The following is a 16,034-nucleotide window of genomic DNA, read 5'->3' on the forward strand; positions in this document are numbered from 1 at the left end:
AAAATTTGTGCAACAAAATTTCTCTCAAAATAGCTGCAAATGCATCGCTGGTGTCGCAAAGCCATCACAAACCCTTCTCAAGTCAGTTTCCGTGAAGTGAGATACTGGCTGAAGTGCAAGAACTGAATTCGCATATTTTATCACGATTGTTGTGTCTCCAACTAGTCGCAGGCTGCCGCAGCCCAGTGAGATACTGGCTTTATGAATCTACACAAAGTAGCCCATGATATTGAAATCAGGGGGGAATCAATATAGTTTACGATTGCATTCACGACCGTTTATGTGAAGGCTCTAAATTAGAAGAAGCAGCCTTTATTTTGTCAGATGTACACTAGAGCACAGCGAAATTATTTCAGATGCATTTACCCCATGTGAAGCAGTGAACACACATACCCAGAGCAATGGGCAGATATGCTACAGCACCCAGGGAGCAGTTGGGGGTTAGGTGCCTTGCTCAAGGGCACTTCAACCATGATACAGACCGAGGGGAAAGTGCTGTTCATTCATTTTTTCCAGGGAATTGAACCAGCGACTCTTTGTGCCCAAGGCTGCTTCTCTAACCCTTAGGCCATGGCTGCCCCAGAAGTCACGATCAGTTGTTTGGAGTCCAGCTGTGTGTCACATGATACCTGTTCCTGGAAGGCCCCAGGTTTTAACTTGCGCTGGAAAATTTAATGTTACAGTTTTATATCTGACTGTTGAAAAATGCTGATACTGATGCCCTTCCCAGTACCTGTGTAAGTTGTTAAGAAGAAGAAGCCTTTATTTGTCACATGCACACTCAAGCACAGTGAAATTCATCCTCTGCATTTAATCCATCTGAAGCAGTGAACACACACATGCACACACACATACCCAGAGCAGTGAGCAGCTATGCTACATCACCCAGAGAGCAATTGGGGGTTAGGTGCCTTGCTCAAGGGCACTTCAGCCCAAGGCTACCCCATGTTAACCTAGCCGCATGTTTTTTTTAAAAAATATAATTATGGGGGAAACCCACACAGACACTGGTAGAATATGCAAACTCCACACAGAAAGGCCACTGTCGGCCACTGGGCCCAAACCCAGAACTTTCTTGCTGTGAGGTGACTGTTCTAACCACTACACCACCGTGCCACCCCATTAATATAGATACTATAGATTGCGCAAGAGTGATGTACTAAATATCATAACATCTTTGATTTGGCCACAAGTAATCACCGCCGTTCTGATATTCATTACAACAGCAGGATCATGAGCATGTTATTGCTTTTATACAACAGTTCATGAAGCAATTAATAGTCAATATCCTTTATTAATAGAAATTAATAAAGCCACAACTGGATAGAGTGTTGCTTGTTGCCATGCTGCAACACACAGACTGGCTGACTGACAGCCCATAATACGTGTAGCAATGACTTTCCATCCATCCATTATCTGTAGCCGCTTATCCTGTCCGATAGGGTCGCAGGCAAGCTGGAGCCTATCCCAGCTGACTATGGGCGAGAGGCGGGGTACACCCTGGACAGGTCGCCAGGTTATTGCACTCAAGTTCACACCTACGGTCAATTTAGAATCACCAATTAGCCTAACCTGCATATCTTTGGACTGTGGGGGAAACCGGAGCACCTGGAGGAAACCCACGCAGACACGGGGAGAACATGCAAACTCCACACAGAAAGGCCCTCGTCGGCCACTGGGCTCGAACCCAGGACCTTCTTGCTGTGAGGCAACAGTGCTAACCACTACACCACCGAGCCACCTAGCAATGATTTTAATGTAAGAAATTATTGCTCAAATTGTAATTTTATGTGGTGAACACACATAAGCAGAGTGATCTTCTTTTGTTGTTCTTCTTTTGGCTGCTTCCGATTAGGGGTCGCCACAGCGGATCTTCTGTCTCCATTGCTCACTGTCTTCTGCATCCTTCTCTACCACACCTGTCACTTTCATGTCCTCTCTCACCACATCCATGTATCTCCTCTTTGGCCTTCCTCGTTTTCGTGTGCCTGGCAGCTCCATCCTCAACATTCTCCTTCCAACATGCTCTGCATCTCTTCTCAGGATGTGCCCATACCATCTCAGTCTCATCTCTCTTAGCTTAATTCCCAAGCTCTCCACATGTGCTGTCCCTCTGATGTGCTCGTTCCTTATCTTGTCCAACCTTGTCACTCCCATCGCAAACCTTAACATCCTCAACTCTGCCACCTCCAACTTTGCCTCCTGTCTCTTCGTTAAGGGTACGGTCTCCAATCCATACATCACAGCTGGTCTCACTACTGTCTTATACATCTTACCTTTCACTTTTGCTGGGACTTTCCTATCACAAATGACTCCCGAAATCCTTCTCCAACTGCTCCACCCTGCCTGCACTCGCTTTCTCACCTCACTATTGCAGCCCCCATTTTCCTGCATGGTTGACCCCAGGTACTTGAATTCATACACATAAGCAGAGTGATACACATAGTAAATGTCCGGGTGCTGTTATACTACAACTATCAACAGTCTTGGAACACCACTAGTCAATTAATGGACCAGAATGAACTGTTGTATAATAACGTATTAGAACAAGCGCATTAATATAAACCTTGCAGCCAGATCTATTGTCAGAGCTGCTGAGAAAATTAATTGGACCAATCAGAATGGAGAATTCAACAGCCCTGTGGTATAAGTTGTGAAAAGCAACAGCTGGGCTACAGTCAGTAGTTTGTATACCTACAAAGTGCACCTCTGCTTCATCTGATGAACTGGCAGTGATGTTATAAGGTGTGTCACATGACCAAAAGTATGTGGACATCCAAACAGTTTGCTCGTATAATAACCTCCACTTTTCTGGGAAGATTTTCCATTAGTGTGGCTGTGGGGATTTGTGCTCATTCAGCCACAAGAGCATTACTGAGGTTGGGCACTGATATCGGGTGAGGAGGTCTGGGGTGCATTCTGTGGTCCGGTTCATCAGTAGGGTTGAGGTCAGGGTTCTATGCAGGACACTCAAGTTCTTCTACACCAGCTTTGGAAAACTATGTCTTCATGGACCTTGCATTACTCACAGGGGCATTATCATGTTGGCTCCTTAGTTCCAGTGAAGCGAAATTATAATGCTACAGCATACAAAGACATTCGATACAATCCAACTTTGTGGCACCCATATGGATGTGATGGTCAGGTGTCCACCTATAGTACTTTTGGCAATATAGTGTACTAGTGCATCTCAAAATATTGGAATATTGTGAAAAAATTAATTGTTTTTGGAATTTAATTCAAAAAGGTAAACTTTCATATATTCTATATCCATCCATCCATTATCTGTAGCCACTTATCCTGTTCTACAGGGTCGCAGGCAAGCTGGAGCCTATCCCAGCTGACTATGGGTGAGAGGCGGGGTACACCCTGGACAAGTCGCCAGGTTGTCGCAGGGATGACTTGCTTGCTTAAAGCTGTCCATTGATATTGATGATGACGTCACTCCATGCCGTCTCTCTTGGTGAGTTCTTTGATGGCTGATCAGTCCAATTCGGGTGGCAAGGACTCGGCTGCACACATCACATACATGCTCGCCCTGTGGTTGGAATGGCTGATGAAGTTTTACGCTTCTGGCCTCTGCCTTCTGGTTGTAGCCGGTTGTGTAGGAGGCAGTTTTTGTTGAACACAGCTGTCTCCACCTGCACCTGTTCGCTGCTAATTCTTCCAGTTTTTGTGGCTCAATACCGCAGTCCTTCAGGCTGGCCTTTAGATGGTCCTTGTACCTCTTCTGTTGCCCTCCCACAGAGCGTTTACCTTTGAAAAGTTCACCATACAACATGTGTCTTGGTAAACGATTGGAGGGCATGCGGATGGTGTGTCCGACCCATCTGAGCTGCCTGTGCAGGAGTATGGTCTCTAGCGGCTCAATGTTGGCCCTACATCAGATCTCTATAGGAGGGACCTTGTGCCACCACTTGAGGCCCAGTATTCTCTGGAGGCAACAGGTATGGAAGTGTTTGAGGGTGCGAATGTGGTGTCTGTATAGAGTCCACGTTTTACTGGTGTACAGCAAGATTGAGAGGCAGACCACCCTGTATACAGCAACCTTGGTCTTGATTGTCAGGTTTCTGTTCAGGAAGACTTTACTTGCAAGTTTACCAAAGGAGGCAGATGCTAGTCCTATGGACCCTTTTCACGTGACATCACGACAAATGCGGCCGCCATTTTGGACATGTACTACCAGTAGTTTACCATAGCCAACATTGAGGAACGGCAGCAAAGAAAGGTTTTACTTTCAGCAAGACTTCCATCATGCCACTATATTGTTGTGCACCTGGATGTAGTAACCATCAACAAACAAGGCAAGGTTTATCATTTTATCGGATCCCGACGGAGAAGATGGATAGCGGCCATTAACAGATTGGCAGCCCTCGGCATACCAGCGCTTGTGTAGTGACCACTTTGTTGGAGGTAAGACGAATAAAATTAGCCAGAAAAGGCATTACATTGCTGTTAACATTCTGTGGCGGCGAGTGTGTAACCAAATAGGTTAAAATAACCCATTGTAACCTCTTTGTTCGTCTGTAGTAGCTATTGTTGACTAGCTAATGTCAACAACATCATAGCTGGTATGTTACTGTAGCAATGTTTACGTTCAGTCATTTGGATGACTGTTAAAACCTTTCAGTCTCAAGTTTTTCCTTTACTGTATTTGCTAGTTTACTGTAATTATGATCCAGCAGCTATTTACACCGGATCCAGTGTAAATAGCTGCCGGAGCCAACGTCCGAGGTTCCGGAGCGCTCTCCGGCTTGCTCCCCCTCAAATTAAGCAGCACGCTCCGGCTTGCTTCCGGAGTGCTCCGGCCGAGGTTCCGGAGCGCGCTCCGACTTGCTCCCCCTCAAATTAACCCTTTGATGCAAAACATGGGTCAAAAGTGACCCGGCTGAGTTTTTATCTTGTATATCTTTGCAATAAATTAATTCCATCATTCAGTATTCGAGGTATTCCTCAATTAACTTGTTTTTGATCATCATACATCCTTATTTTATTTTTTCCTTTCTTACTTTTTAAATAAAAACCCTTTTTGTATCACTACCCTTCTAATGCACAACATGGGTCAGAAACGACCTGCATTCATTTTCCAGATTATTTCATGTATGGCTGAGTGTTTCTATGATATACTTTTGAAATCAATTCATTTTGTCATTTACTTTTCCAAATATGCAGTAAATATCTTGTTTTTGTTTAGCACAAATCATCATTTTTATTTTTCCTTTCTTAAGTTATGAACAAGCACAGCTTTTGTAATTCTACATCAAGTTTACACACATGGGTCAGAACCGACCCGCATGCGTTTACTCCAGCGTTTGGTGGGAACTGTGAATTGTGCTTGTGTCAGACATTTCACAGCTCAGCACAGCGCCCTTTGCCCATCTAATACATGCAAGTAATGTTTTTCAATTGTTCTAACATTACCTTAGAAAAAAATGGATGATGTTTAGGTTACCTTGAGAGTGAGTAGATTACTTGTCAGAAGTAACAATTAATTACTATTAGCTACCGAGCTGTTGACATATTCTACTTTAGTTAGCTAATTTTATTGTAGTTGGCTTAGCTAATGACATCGTTAATAAATAAATAACTGGCCCCATTCACTGCTAAAGTAATTACTTGAAACAAATTATTATTATTATAGTATTAAGACATTTAATTTTAAATCACGCTTGGATGACCCATGTGTAGTAATATAAAAAGTATTTTTGTTCATAAAGTAGGAAAGAAAAAATTAAATTAATGATCTGTGGTAATTAAAAACAAGATATTTAAAGAATACTTGGAATATTCAATCATAAAATAAATTGATTTCAAAAGATAGAGCAAAGAAAAACTCAGTCAGCATGAAATAACCTGGAAAATGAATGCGGGTCATTTTTGATCCATGTTGTGCATTAGAAGGGGTGTGCATATGTTTTGCATCAAAGGGTTAAGCAGTGCGCTCTGGCTTGCTCCCGGAGTGCTCCGGCCGAGGTTCCAGAGCGCGCTCCGGCTTGCTCCCCCTCAAATTAAGCAGCGCGCTCCGGCTTGCTCCCGGAGTGCTCCGGCCGAGGTTCCGGAGCGCGCTCCGGCTTGCTCCCCCTCAAATTAAGCAGCGCGCTCCGGCTTGCTCCCCCTCAAATTAAGCAGCGCGCTCCGGCTTGCTCCCGGAGTGCTCCGGCCGAGGTTCCGGAGCGCGCTCCGGCTTGCTCCCCCTCAAATTAAGCAGCGCGCTCCGGCTTGCTCCCCCTCAAATTAAGCAGCGCGCTCCGGCTTGCTCCGGAGCAAGCCGGAGCGCGCTGCTTAATTTGAGGGGGAGCAAGCCAGAGCGCGCTGCTTAATTTGAGGGGGAGCAAGCCAGATTGCGCTGCTTAATTTGAGGGGGAGCAAGCCGGAGCGCGCTCCGGAACCTCGGACGTTGGCGTGTATGTGTATGGCGATGGGTTTTTAACGACATAGGTATACAGATCATGTGGGCCAAAGTCAGGTAAAGACGAGGGCTTCGTGTACTTCCGTACGTCAGTGGACAATCCTGGTGGAAGCAGGTAAACGTCGTTCTCTAAGCCTGGTAACCTCAATTTTTGCAAATACCTCTCCCTCTGCTCGCCCTGTAAATGCCCTACGTCGCTGGATAGTGAAGGTGTTTTCTGCATCTCGCTCCTTTTTCTTTTATGTTTTTCGTTTGTCGCCTTCCTCGCATTCAAACTGATTCGAGCCGAAGTCCACTACATGTCCAAAATGGCGCTCGCGTTTACGAAGGTCACGTGACTGAAAAGGGTCTATACGCCGTTGTACCTCATCTGTTATGTCGCAGCTGGCATTCAGCTTTGATCCAAGGTAGGTGAAGGAGTGCACATTCTTCAGTGTGGTGTTCTTGATCTGGAAGTTTGTTGGGGCTGTGTGGGATGCTCTTTGACTCATGACTTCAGTCTTCCCCGTGTTGATACTGAGCCCAGCCCGTGTGTAAGTGTTGTCTAGGGCATTGAGGCTCGTCTGCAGTCCTTCAGCTGCCCAACCGGCAACAGCAGCATCGTCTGCATACTGCAGTTCGAGAATAGCCTCTTGCTGGACTTTTGTTGGCGCTCTGAGTCTGCGCAGGTTGAACAGGTTGCTGTCAAGTCTGCCTTTTTTCTTTTTTTTAAAAAGTTAATTGCACTATATAAAAACTGTTTACAACACTGTTTACACTTTATATATCTTTTATCTTTGATAGACTTCACTGCTACACTTTATACTGTCATATCTGCCATATTTATACTTGCACTGACAATTCTGCTCATACTGCCATATTTATTTATATTTATACTGATAATTACTATACTGTCAGATTGCTGTTCCCGTTTACATTGTTCATTCTGTTTATATTATCATTTGTCACATTTAAATTTATACCGTTAATTCTGTTCACACTGCCACATTTGCACTTTCTGGATTGCCACTGTCTTTTCTTAGATAGTTTTAGCTTGTGTGTGTAAATACCCCCCTCCCCCCAGTTTTTTTTTTTAAATTTATATCTTGTACCTATATTTTATATTTCATGTTTATTACTGTTTGCACTGCGGATAAGAGGGAAACGCAATTTCAATTCTCTGTATGTCCTGCACATAATGGCATTATTGACAATAAAGTTGACTTGAACTTGAACTTGAAGGTTAATGGGACGCAGTCCTCTGGGTTTGTCGTTCTTTGCTGCCAGCATCACTGCAGCAAGGAACAAGTTGAAGATTACAGGTGCAATCACACAACCTTGCCTGACACCGGTGCATACAGGAAATGCATCAGACTTTTCTCCTCCGCCCAAGACCCTTACCATGGCTCCGTCGTGCAGTGACTTCAGTACAGCTAAGAACTTGCTGGGGCAGCCAAAGCGCTTAAGCACTTCCCACAGCAGAGGCCTATTCACTGTGTCAAAGGCCTTAGTAAGGTCAATGAAGACCATATAGAGGTCTTGATGATGTTCCCTGCATTTTTCCTGGATCTGCCTCGCTACAAATATCATGTCCGTGGTGCATCGGCCTTTTCTAAACCCGCACTGGCTTTCTGGTAGTACATCTTCAGCTACAGTTTTGATTAGTCTCAGCAGCAGCATCCTTGTGAGTACTTTCCCAGCACAAGATAGAAGAGAGATGCCTCTGCTATTACTACAGTCTGCTCTATCTCCCTTCTTCTTGTAGATGCTCACAAGATCAGAGTCTTTCCATTGTTGAGGGACACATCCAGAATTCCAGGCAGCAGTGATAAATGAGTGGAGGCAGTGAACAACTGGCTCACCCCCAGCTCTCAAGATTTCTCCAGGCACTCCATCAGGTCCTGCGGCTTTGTTGTTCTTGAGAGAGTTCACTGCCGTTTGTACTTCACTAACTGTTAGCAGATCGTCCATCACTGTCATTGTTGGGAGCTCTGGGATGTCCTCCAGAATGCTGTTGTCCACGTCTGTATGTCTGTTTAAGAGCTGTTTATAATGCTCTGCCCAGCGAGCGAGAAAGGCAGTTTTTTCAGTAATAAGCATTGAACCATCAGCGGTTCAAACAGGGAAGTATGACCCATGTCTTGGTCCATACGCTGCTTTGAGAGCACTGTAGAAGCCCTGCTGGTTGCCACTATCTGCAAATCCCTGAGGTGGGGTTTACATTAGACCGTATCAGTGGATCATCAGATTAACATTTTAAAAACGATTTGCGTGCACACAGCAACGCCAATACACGATTCGCGTGCACACAGCAATGCCAATACACAGATACGCTCGGCTCCACAGGCATCCTGCGCTCCAAATCACTCCGCCCTGAACAGCGAGTGCCCTCTGGAGGGTGCGCATTCCGGCCCTGCGCAGCTCACAGAGCGCGCGAGTGAAGCGCACGAGCAGTGATTTGGGACTGAGCCGCTGTGTGTGTGATCCCAGTGCATATCAGGTATGCGCGTCACTTACCACTTGCAAGTGGAAGGATGGCAAACCTAAAGACAATCATAACTACACAATGGGCAGTATTTGCATCAGTATTTGCAGTATTTTCATACTTTTATACTCTTTAATGAAAGGTGATACAAGGCGGAAGTCCGCGCCGTTTTTCAGCAGTCGTGTCACATGACCAACGCCAGCAAATCAGGAAGGTGGATGTCACAGTGACGTTGTCCAATGACGACGCCAGCTAGAGCTCAGCACAGCGTATCCGCGTATTCTCAGTGTTTACACAGCACCGGACCAGACACGATCTGGATCGAATACGTGGACCCTGGCGGATTCCCGTTTCCAGGCATGTTAATGTAAACGGACAGTGCATCCGCGAAGAAAACGAGACAGATACGGTCTAATGTAAACTTGGCCTGAATCTCTTTGGCTATCTGTAGCCACTTATCCTGTTCGACAGGGTCACAGGCAAGCATTCACACCTATGGTCAATTTAGAGCCACCAATTAGCCTAACCTGCATGTCTTTGGATTGTGGGGGAAACCAGAGCACCCGTTTGCAGACATGGGGAGAACATGCAAACTCCACACAGAAAGGCCCTCGCCAGCCACTGGGCTCAAATCCAGGACCTTCTTGCTGTGAGGTGACAGTGCTAATCACTATACCACCATGCCGCCCATATTCTATATTCATTACACGTAAAGTTAAGGGGAGAAAGCATTAGACTGTTGCTCAGTGGACTTGATAAAACACAATGGACCAACACCAACAGATGACATGGCACCCCAAATCATCACAGACTGCAGAAACTTCACACTGGACTTCAAACACCTTGGATTCTGTGCCTCTCCATTCTTCCTCCAGACTCTAGACCTTGATTTCCAAATGAAATGCAAAATTTACTTTCAGCTGAAAAGATGACTTTGGACCACTGAGTGACAGTCCAGTTCTTTCTCTCCTTAGCCCAGGTAAGACGCTTATGACGTTGTCTCTGGTACAGGAGTGGCTTGATCTTAGGAATGCGACAGTTGTAGCCTCTTTCCTGACGACGTCTGTGCATGGTGGCTCTTGATGCACTGATACCAGCCTCAGTCCACTCCTTTGTGAAGCTCTGCCAAGTTCTTGAATCAACTTTTCTTGACAATCCTCTCAAGCCTGCAGTCATCCCTGTTGCTTGTGCACCTTTTCCAGCCAACCTTTTCAGCAATGTGGCTTATCCTCCTTGTGGAGGGAGTCGATGATCGTCTTCTGGACAACTGTCAATTCAGCAGTATTCCAAATGATTGTGGTTGTGTGTACTGAACTAGACTGAGAGATGGGTCCGTCTCAGAAATTGGTCTCTCATTTGGGACATTATGGTCAAAATATAAATTTTCTAATTTTACTATTTTTTTGCATTTAGCTAACACTCAATGTTTCTTTTGTCATGTTTAATAAGAATAAAGATAGCATCTTGCTTTATCTGGCCTCCACTGTGGAAATTTTTTTTTATTAGAATTCAAATGCTTTTGTAAAATTGATTTACATATAAAATAACTACATCATGAAGAGTTAAAGCCCCTCTTTCACAGATGAGTGAAAATATTGAATACATTTTCTCTTTTTGATTGCTTGGGTTAAAAATGCCAAGTTATGATGACTGAACTGATTATTCACTTAAATATGAATAATATGATACGTTTTGGGTATTTGATATGGCGAAATAGGACACAATGGAAAAATCAAGAACACACCGGAAAGCTGAGAATAACGGCGGTGGTAAAAGAACAGCGACTGTACCGGCTGAAGGTCACGTGGGTCTCTGCTGCAGCGCACGAGCAATGGGACATCACTACCGCACAGGACGAAGTGTGAGGCAGGGGCGGGGCAAAATGACTGGCCGTAGATTCTATCAAAAGTTTGATCTAAATTGACCATGGTTGCAAAATGTTGGCCAAAAATACGCAAACACTGCGAAATATGAAAGTAAGATGAAAAAGAAACATTCTATTGCCTTATACTGCGAGACTAAAACAATAAAACTGTCAAAACTCACCTTTTCAGCGATAACGTCCGAACAGATCACCCGCGTAACAGAAAGACCGCAAATGGAAGCACGATCAACTTCTAACTGTTGGAGTGGAAAATTCCATTCTACACATGCAAATTGTTAATGTGTGTCCTTCCCCGCACACAAATAACACGCTACGGTAAAAAATAGACCACAACTCATTTTATAGCTCAGAAATTCATACAAGACCAGCTACCATCATAACATATTCTGTAAGAAACATATTTTATACCTAACTTTCAGCTTTCGTTTTTAAAAACAAAATCGCAGATTTATAACAAAATTTTTATATGGCATAGTGATTAAGTTTACTACTTTCGGTGAGGTAGTGACCTTGACCCTGAGGCTTTCCGTTTAGATCAAAACACACGATCATATTGGTTTTGGGTATGTGGAAAATGGAGTTATGACAGTGATCAAATATTTTGCATGATTTATTACGGTTATGATTATTCTGTGAGCGCACCAACCCTTAGGTGTATAAAGTTACAACTTAAAATACAATTAGTGATAACTGTAGACTTTTCAGTGGACTACAACCTTTTTAAGGGAATGCGATGCAGTCGACCGTTTATCATATCCCAGATCAAGCCGCTATTTTTCCACAAATTTGCAGAATTTTTGCCAAATTCTGAATAAAGTATTCACGTCAAAGATTTAGTTTTATCTGTATTATTTCTTTCATCAGGGCGGCATGGTGGTGTAGTGGTTAGCGCTGTTGCCTCACAGCAAGAAGGTTCTGGGTTTGAGCCCTGTGGCTGGCAAGGGCCTTTCTGTGCGGAGTTTGCATGTTCTCCCCGTGTCCGCGTGGGTTTCCTCCGGGTGCTCCGGTTTCCCCCACAGTCCAAAGACATGCAGGTTAGGTTAACTGGTGACTCTAAATTGACCGTAGGTGTGAATGTGAGTGTGAATGGTTGTCTGTGTCTATGTGTCAGCCCTGTGATGACCTGGCGACTTGTCCAGGGTGTACCCCGCCTTTTGCCCATAGTCAGCTGGGATAGGCTCCAGCTTGCCTGCGACCCTGTAGAACCAGAGCATTTTTTAACATAGTTACTGGGAGACCAAATGATCTCCCAGTGGCCAGATTTGGTCTCCTAGTCAATGCCAAACCAGCTTCACTGGGAGACCAAATTTTAAACCAAGTTATGTCTTATCATTTGGTTCAATCAGTTGCAATTAATTAACCAAGTACCATGCAAGTATACATTTAACAAGGAAAACGAAGATCTACACTACTGTTCAAAAGTTTGGGGTCACCCAGACAATTTTGTGTTTTCCATGAAAAGTCACACTTTTATTTACCACCATAAGTTGTAAAACGAATGGAAAATCTAGTCAAGACATTTTTCTGGCCATTTTGAGCATTTAATCGACCCCACAAATGTGATGCTCCAGAAACTCAATCTGCTCAAAGGAAGGTCCGTTTTATAGCTTCTCTAAAGAGCTCAACTGTTTTCAGCTGTGCTAACATGATTGTACAAGGGTTTTCTAATCATCCATTAGCCTTCTGAGGCAATGAGCAAACACATTGTACCATTAGAACACTGGAGTGAGAGTTGCTGGAAATGGGCCTCTATACACCTATGGAGATATTGCACCAAAAACCAGACATTTGCAGCTAGAATAGTCATTTACCACATTAGCAATGTATAGAGTATATTTCTGATTAGTTTAAAGTGATCTTCATTGAAAAGAACAGTGCTTTTCTTTCAAAAATAAGGACATTTCAAAGTGACCCCAAACTTTTGAACGGTAGTGTATGTTATAAGATATACACACAAGATCATGTTGGTTAAGAAAAACAAAACTAAAATTTGGTTACTGAGATGGCTGATGTCGGAATCCGATGTCATTACTGTGTAACTTTGAGTGTCTTTGACATAACATTTGTGCTTGGTAATTGCTCTTGATAGCTGTGTAGTTACTGTAGTGTATTTGTCTGTATAGTGATTGGTGAACCATTTTGCATCACAGAATATGCCGCAGCGGTGCAGCCGCATGGACTCTGGGGCCTGTGATTGTATTGCCCAGACCAGTTGGTCTCCTAGTGGAAAATCCTTAAAAAATGATCTGTGTAGAACAGGATAAAGCAGCTAGAGATAATGAGATGAGATGAGACCCCCACAGTACCCAGTTTCTCAGACAGACCCAGATACACAGTATTTATACTGTTTAACCTTTATATGCTCCCACTTGGACAAATTATCAAGAACAACTCAATTTTTTATCACTGCTATGCAGATGACACCCAAATTTATTTTGCTCTATCACCTAATGATTATGCCCCCCTTGAATGTCTCTACCAGTGTATCGACCAAATCAACAACTGGATGTCACAAAATTTTCTTCAGCTGAACTCAGATAAAACAGAAGTAATTTTATTTGGGAAAAAAGATGAAAGACTCAGGATTACCACTATTCTTGACACAAAGGGGATTAAAACAAAAGATATGGTTAAAAATCTTGGTGTTTTCATTGACAGCGAGCTAAACTTTGACAGTCACATGAAAGCAATCACTAAATCTGCATTTTGTCACCTAAAAAACATTTCCAAACTAAGAGAACTTGCGTCAAAAAATGATCTGGAAAAACTGATACATGCCTTCATCTCTAGTAGGGTTGATTACTGCAATGACCTTTTCATAGGCCTGCCAAAAAAGACTATCAAACGACTTCAGCTGGTTCAAAATGCAGCGGCTAGTGTTCTCACACGAACAAAAAGAACAGAACACATTACTCTAATTCTAAGGTCCCTTCACTGGCTTCCAGTAAGCTACAGAATTGACTTTAAAGCATTGCTGCTGGTGTACAAATCTCTAAATGGTACAGGGCCCAATTACCTCTCTGATATGTTGCAGCGGCCTAACCCAATCAGATCTACCAGATCGCAACAGAAAAATTTACTGGTAAAACCTGTTGTTAAAACAAAGTGTGGTGAAGCAGCTTTTAGCTACTATGCAGTACAACTATGGAACCGACTCCCAGAGGACGTTAAAAATGCTCCTGCTGTTGGCAGCTTCAAATCTAGACTAAAGACCAAGCTGTTCTCAGATGCTTTCTGCTAACTGATAAATATCATCTTTACATGTTTTAAACTTTACTTAACTTTTACAGTCTCTGCATGTTTTAAACTTTACTTAACTTTTATTCTATTTTATTGTGCTGTTTTTTTACTGAACTTTTACTTCATTTTATTTTATTTCTACTATTGTTTAATTCTTCTTATTTTTTTCTCTCTTCTTCCCCATTTATTTTATGTAATTTTATTTTCTATTGTTTACTGTTTTGCTTTTACCTCTGTAAAGCACATTGAACTGCCACTGTGTATGAAATGCGCTATATAAATAAACTTGCCTTGCCTTAACTCAAACTTGAAATGAAATAATCTCATATTTTGACATACTGGATGGATTTTGGGCGGCACGGTGGTGTAGTGGTTAGCGCTGTCGCCTCACAGCAAGAAGGTCCGGGTTCGAGCCCCGTGGCCGGCGAGGGCCTTTCTGTGTGGAGTTTGCATGTTCTCCCCATGTCCGCGTGGGTTTCCTCCGGGTGCTCCGGTTTCCCCCACAGTCCAAAGACATGCAGGTTAGGTTAACTGGTGACTCTAAATTGACCGTAGGTGTGAATGTGAGTGTGAATGGTTGTCTGTGTCTATGTGTCAGCCCTGTGATGACCTGGCGACTTGTCCAGGGTGTACCCCGCCTTTCACCTGTAGTCAGCTGGGATAGGCTCCAGCTTGCCTGCGACCCTGTAGAACAGGATAAAGCGGCTAGAGATGATGAGATAAGATGAGATGGATGGATTTTCATGAGCTATGGACCCTTTTCACGTGACGTCACGACAAACGCGGCCGCCATTTTGGACATGTACTACCAGTAGTTTACCACAGCCAACATTGAGGAATGGCAGCAAAGAAAGTGTTTATTTTCAGCAAGACTTCCATCATGCCACTATATTGTTGTGCACCTGGATGTAGTAACCATCAACAAACAAGGCAAGGGTTATCATTTTATCGGATCCCGGTAGATGCTGACCGACGGAGAAGATGGATAGCGGCATACCAACACTTGTGTAGTGACCACTTTGTTGGAGGTAAGACGAATAAAATTAGCCAGAAAAGGCATTACATTGCTGTTAACATTCCATTCTAGTTTACTGTAATTATGATCTGGCAGCTATTTACACCGGATCCAGTGTAAATAGCTGCCGGAGCCAACGTCCGAGGTTCCGGAGCGCGCACGCTAGCACGCTAATTTAATTTTTTCTTTCCTACTTTATGAACAAAAATACTTTTTATATTACTACACATGGGTCATCCAAGCGTGATTTAAAATTAAATGTCTTAATACTATAATAAGAATAATTTGTTTCAAGTAATTACTTTAGCAGTGAATGCGGCCAGTTATTTATTTATTAACGATGTCGTTAGCTAAGCCAACTACAATAAAATTAGCTAACTAAAGTAGAATATGTCAACAGCTCGGTAGCTAATAGTAATTAATTGTTACTTCTGACAAGTAATCTACTCACTCTCAAGGTAACCTAAACATAATCCATTTTTTTCTAAGGTAATGTTAGAACAATTGAAAAACATTACTTGCATGTATTAGATGGGCAAAGGGCGCTGTGCTGTGCTGAGCTGTGAAATGTCTGACACAAGCACAATTCACAGTTCCCACCAAACGCTGGAGTAAACGCATGCGGGTCGGTTCTGACCCATGTGTGTAAACTTGATGTAGAATTACAAAAGCTGTGCTTGTTCATAACTTAAGAAAGGAAAAATAAAAATGATGATTTGTGCTAAACAAAAACAAGATATTTACTGCATATTTGGAAAAGTAAATGACAAAATGAATGTATTTCAAAAGTATATCATAGAAACACTCAGCCATACATGAAATAATCTGGAAAATGAATGCAGGTCGTTTCTGACCCATGTTGTGCATTAGAAGGGTAGTGATACAAAAAGGGTTTTTATTTAAAAAGTAAGAAAGGAAAAAATAAAATAAGGATGTATGATGATAAAAAACAAGTTAATTGAGGAATACCTCGAATACTGAATGATGGAATTAATTTATTGCAAAGATATAGAAGATAAAA

This window comes from Neoarius graeffei, chromosome 5 (assembly GCF_027579695.1).
Source record: "Neoarius graeffei isolate fNeoGra1 chromosome 5, fNeoGra1.pri, whole genome shotgun sequence".
NCBI classification, from domain to species: domain Eukaryota; kingdom Metazoa; phylum Chordata; class Actinopteri; order Siluriformes; family Ariidae; genus Neoarius; species Neoarius graeffei.